Source organism: Notolabrus celidotus, chromosome 10 (assembly GCF_009762535.1).
Source record: "Notolabrus celidotus isolate fNotCel1 chromosome 10, fNotCel1.pri, whole genome shotgun sequence".
NCBI lineage: Eukaryota > Metazoa > Chordata > Actinopteri > Labriformes > Labridae > Notolabrus > Notolabrus celidotus.
This window is the reverse complement of record NC_048281.1, coordinates 8,325,244-8,331,306: the sequence shown is the minus strand read 5'-3', so window position 1 is coordinate 8,331,306 and position 6,063 is coordinate 8,325,244. Positions and strand designations below refer to the sequence as shown.

Sequence of the window (6,063 nt, the reverse complement as noted above, 5' to 3'; positions counted from 1 at the left end):
CATAAGTTATGAATTGAAAATTGAAAAAAACTTTGATAATTCAGAGTATGTCAGAATTTTAGAGGCATTTTGATACGTCAGGAAAACACTGGCTAAATTGTGAAGGTGTGACAGGGCCATAACCACCAACAGAGGAAACCCATGCAGGCTTCTTCAGGAACGCTCACTCGAGCTGAGGATGAAGTTAAACATCTATAAGTGAAAGGGTCTTCCTCCCACCTGATTAATATCACATCAGGGTTTAAAGAGGTTTTTGTTCCTGTTTTTGTCTTTTGTGATAAATGCTCTACAACTGAAGGCTTTTTACTTTAATCCTTGACTTTAGTATGTGTGCCTTTAGACTGCCTCCAAGGCCTCCCTCTATCGACAGTTACTCTTTGATCTACAAGTGTACTCTGTGTAATCCACATGAGCACCCTGTCCTCCTGTTTTCCTCTTGTTAATCATGTCACCACCTTGGATGATACCAAACTCTTATTCTTATTGTACAGTCAAACACCCACAGAGGCTGCTCTTGCACTTTTGAGTAAACCACACAGTTTACAGTGAATCTCAGGACGTTGACCTCTGCAGCACAGGATGCTTTCTCTGACTGCTGGACAAGCTGCTGACTTATCTCATCTGTAAGGCCTGAGTCATGTGCTCTCTCTTTGAAAGACAAACACATCCTTATTCTGTAATCTGGTGTTTATACATTTCCCCTGCTGTGGTTTTAATGGAAAATACACTGTGACTAAACAGCCTTTCAACATGCACAAAAAGATCTGGCTGCAGACATCATTTCCTGCTGTGGTAAACAAATACCAACACATTTATTTAAAACCTGTCACCCAAGACTGCTGAGGAAATTATTCACACACATGAATGAAGAAAGAGAAAATGAAACGCAAAATCCTAAAAGAGGCAGATATAAGAGATCCTGCTTTATATGTGTTTATGTTGTCAGGATTCACCTCCTCGTGTTAGTATCTCTGCACACAGGTATACTTCAAGATTTGTGTTCAGGTGCCTGGATTGTGTTGGCAGCAGTGATTCTCACTCCGCTCTAATCTTAAGTGTCAGCAGGCTACTCGCTGAAGTAGGCCATGTCTGAGTTTGTTTCCCTCAAACATTTTCCAGGGCCAGAGAAACCACTGACAACACGAGGACATTTTCTCTGCAATTTTGTGGAAATTTGGGGATTTTAGCAACCAGAAGTGTATTTCATTGATTTTCACCTGTATGATCTATTAGATGCTTCAGAGGTGCAAACAAATCTATTGGGGATGTTTAAAAAGACTCTCCAATTTGTCACCAAAAGTTGTCCTTTGGGCAAAATATTGTAGCCATTAAGGAAAGAAGCGTGCTTCTGGGGAATTTCTCATCAGTGCAGAAAATATCGATCACATTTACAGGCGGAGAAAAGCAAGCCACAGGTCGGCTGTCATGGCAGAATTATTGTTATTATTTTATTTTAAGATTTTTCTGGGGGTTGCTTTTCCATGCCCTTGAAAGAACAAACAGTGTATCAGTCAGAAACAGGGAAGAGAGAGGGAGGAATGACACAGGGCTAAAGGTACTGACTACTTTGAGGACTATTGCCTCTGCACTTCGACGAGCTAAACCGGCACTCTGCAACATTGCTTTTTCAGCGGCAATTTCAGCCATAACTGGATACACAAGTCACTGTTGAAGGTATGTACGAAATCCAAGATGGTGGACGAAGCAAAGGAGTCCAACACTATACTGACCGTTTTGGGTTTTTTTGCAACATGTAACCGGTCGAATCAATACTCATCTGGACAGCAGAAAAGAGAACAGACTATGAAGCAGAACCTTCCTAAGCACAAGAAGATCCCACTGGCTTTGCAACAGTCACAAACATCATTTCCTACTGCGTTCACACTTTAGCTCCGACTTCTTCTGGATTATTTTGTGTTATAGAGCTTGCAGCAAAAAATTTAGCTGAAGTCCATCTAATCGATTTCTAGCAATTCCAGGAGTGAAGTGCATGTCTGAAAGGGACTACTGACTACATTGAAACAAACGTAATACTTAGCATAGTTTTAGCTATTTCATCTGAGGGCTAGTCAGACTGTTTGACATGCACTGTTAATTTTGAATGAAAGGTCTCAACAATGATTTGATGAATTGTCATGGATTCTGGAGCATCCTCTAACTATTCATCTTGTGCCACTATCCACATGCTAACTTTACATTGTGTTTCAGGAATGTAGCATGGTGTGCTTCACAGAAACGTGTCTGCATCAGGATATTCCCGACCACAACATCTCCATTGAAGGCTTCCAGACTGTCCGGGCAGACCGGGATAGCACAGAGAGCGCTGTGGGCCTCCAACCATATTATCTGCATAGGGAGATTTCACATGTCATACTGGTAGCTGTTTACATCCCCCCCTCTGCCAACCCGACTATGGCGTCCAACGTTCTCAACGTTGCCATAGCCAGACTCCAGACAGACCACCAGAGTGCCCTCTTCCTGATCTCCGGGGACTTCAACCACGTATTTTCTACATAGCTTAATTTGTCTTCTGTACATACTTTTATTATCATTCTTTTCATTGTATTTGTATTTATATCTTATTAATTACTATCCTCTATTAATGTTATTTGATATTCCTAATTATTGTGTATAGGAGCAACTTTAATGACTGAATTTCCCCCCGGGATAAATAAAGTATTTCTGATTTCAGCATGTTGCCCTCTCAATCAGTAGTTAAACTCAGCTATTTGTCTAAATTCTGCAGATTTTCTTTGCACAGATTCAACATGTGCAGCCACCACTTCATCAGGCTACCACTGTGTCAGATGCCTTTAAGCTGCTAAGAAAGATGAGGCCTGTTACCAGAGGTATGCATGCTGATGTTCAGCAGGGTCACTATCAGACTCACAAGAAAACAAGAGGGAAATGGAAAAGATGATTGAAAAGAGCTTCTTCTAAATAATGTTTGTCCAAAGCAAAACTTAATTTCCTCTGCTCCAACATGCACATCTGTGTCCTGACTAACAAAAAGGGACTTCAATCTCTGTGTGGTCTGAAACTAAAACAGTTGACTGATTATTGACTGACTAACTATTTAACATTTTACAACATTTCTCCATGACCGCTTTCAAAAAGTTCATAATATATCCAACAAACATCCCATCAGCACATTTTTTGATGATATTTGGTAACTTGGGAAATTAAATTCAGAAATTAAGCAGGCATGTTGTGAAATGTATTGAAATGTGACGAGTTCAAACCTGTGAATCAAGGGACAGATTTTTTGTACTGTACTACACACAGGTATAGTTTTGTCTCCATCTCAGAACATGTTTATTGTAGGAATACTGTGAATGCAAACTCCTTAATACAGTGATTTCAATGTTGAAATCACAGAGGAAACATAAAAAGACTACTTTGATGTATTGAATTATGCATAACAACCTGAAATAAAATAAAAGATGAGATAAAATGTCATGTACTTTCAAAACAAAGGACATTCATATCGAAAAAGACTTAAGAGTCAAACCAAAGTTTATTTGGAGAGCACAGAGGGAGACAGAGATACAGAGGGAAGTACAAAGAAACAAGTTACGAGCAGAAGGGGAGAATGAGATACAAAAGAGAACAAGCCAGGAATACTGATGACCTCTATAAAAGGTGAGGAGAGACGGGAGAGAAATGAAAAACAGAGACATTTGAGGGGACAAAAGCTGTCTGTGTTTGAAGTAGATAAAAACGACTTCTATTATTCATTGACCCCTTGAGGTTTAAATGATAATTAAAGCCACAATGGTAAATAAATGACTCTCAGGGCCTAATTCACAAAATGATTGCATAGCTCTCTAAATCTGTGTGAAGGAGACAAAAAGACTTAAATTCACTGAGTGCAGATAAAGGGTTAAATGCACCACAAACTGTGCTGCAGAGCAAATAGCATCCCTGTGCTCTGGTGCCTTTGCACGGATCTAAATGAGCCATCATGCATTTATTGGGAGCAGAATTGGTCCCTTTCTATGAAAAGTAACCTAATTGTAAAAAAAATACAATAGTTTTCAAATCCTGCTGCTGACAGCCTCACATGGTCAAAGTTAAAACTTACTGACTGCTGAGATGGTGGTAACTCCAGTGTCTTTAAGCAACTATATGCATAAACTTTCCAGCGATCATAACAACATTAATACACCTATAGGTAGAGTTTGATGTTACTTTTATCATTTTAATCAGGGATTGAATCAGTTCAAGTATTTCCATGGTTAAAACGGGGCACACGTGGGCTCAGTTTTTTTGTGTTACGCAGAAAGGAAATAACATTTCCTGTAAATGTGGTGCTCTTGAGTTCTTGTAGAATGACAGTGGACAGTGTCGTTCTGTACAGCTCTACACTGTTAAAATGAAAAAGCTGTGAAAACTCAAATTTCAAGGTAACTGTCTGCACTCGATTTTTGAGATTTGAGGCTAACTAGAAATCTTACATTTGAGCCAACTGATTAGTTTGTGTAGAGATAACTTAACATTCATATGTAGTGTAACTTAAAGTTTTGAGTTCTACATGCTAAGAAGTGAAAGTTGTGCCAACTTATTAGTTTTTGTTCAGAAAATGTCCCTTTGTTACTGCACGTTATTGCACCGCTTTCCCACTTGCAAGGTAGCTAATGTTCAAGGCGGCTAACTATTGGTAATGACCATGTCTTATTAAACTAACTAAACAAATTAAAGTTACATTAACCAGTAATCAACTCACCATCAATTGAACAACTGTAAAGCTAGACTTTCAATACAATACTCAAAAAAAACACTTACTTTAAGGGCGATACAATCTACACAGGACAGGAGAGATGGCGCCACATGTGGGAAATTGAAAGTGTGTAAGACCCCTGTAGATTTGAGTTGGAGACCCCGTTCACTGCCTGAAGCATACTCAAATAATTTAGCCGAGCCTCAAACCCATAATTTCAAGTTTTGCAAACCTAATTAATGAAATAGGACCAACTTTACACCACAAGCGTAATACAAGTAGTTGAGATAAGTACTTTGATGAAGTTTGCAACAAAATGGAAAAAAATTTGTTTACTGAACCAAAAAATCATTTTCAGGCCAAGATGCTGACAGCTCACCTCCACAATTAGACACAAAACAAGTGCAAACTGCAAAGGCTGCATATTATTAACATGCTTTGTGAACTGGACAATGAAACTGAGTAGATAGAAGGAGCAAATGATGCACAGTTCTTGGCGCTACTAGCAGCCGCAGTCCACTCAAAGTGAACGCCCTCCTTCTGTTCGGTAAAATGTGTAAATGTATTCTCCACTCGACCTTTGAAGAAACCCTTAATAGTCATCAATGCCAGATTTAAATATAACCTTTGAGACATTTTCTTTGGTTATATGACTCTGCCAAGATCTTGATGGAAAAATCTAAGAAGAGGAAGCAATCAGATTCTGCAGTATGTCACATCATCACACACAGATTGATCAAATATGGCTGCTTTAAATAAAGACAGCCTCCCTTTGAGCATGACAAACTACACTGATACTGTTCTGACACAATGGCGGATGATGAGTTGTTCTCTGGCATTTTAAACGCACACATGGATTAACATGGGAGGAGGCGCCACCATTAAAGGTCAAGTTTTCAGTTTAAAAGCTGAGATTTATTTTTATTTTTAAACCTGTGACATTTTCAGACGTGAACATTGAATTATAATGAAAGACTACACAGGGAACTGTTTGCTCCCACTGCTGAACTCACTTTCTGGAAACCTACATGGTTGTGTCAGTCAGATAAAACAAGCTTATGTTACAATATACTGGATATGTTGTTGAGACCAAAAAAAGCTTAAAGGGAAGTTCAAGAGGAGTGACGTGTGGCCAGAAACACATCGGTCACTTTCACTGTATCTGCTTCAGATTTAAGTCCTACTACTACTGCATGTCGGCCCCCTTTCACAAGGTCAAGACCAAAACAGCTCTGACCTGAGGAGACCTGGACTTCTCTTGATCACTGTAAAGCAAGTCTAAAGGCCTTAACTATTGCTACCTGTGTCTCACGTTAGCACCTCTACTCAGAAAAACTGTGCAT

The 6,063-nt window shown here is 39.3% G+C and overlaps 1 protein-coding gene across 1 annotated transcript in view; it reads right to left on the bottom strand.

The window, feature by feature from the left end:
- The window catches only part of gpr39 (G protein-coupled receptor 39), a 28,823-nt gene that overhangs the window by 2,093 nt on the left and 20,667 nt on the right, over positions 1 to 6,063 (bottom strand). The window lies entirely within an intron of this gene.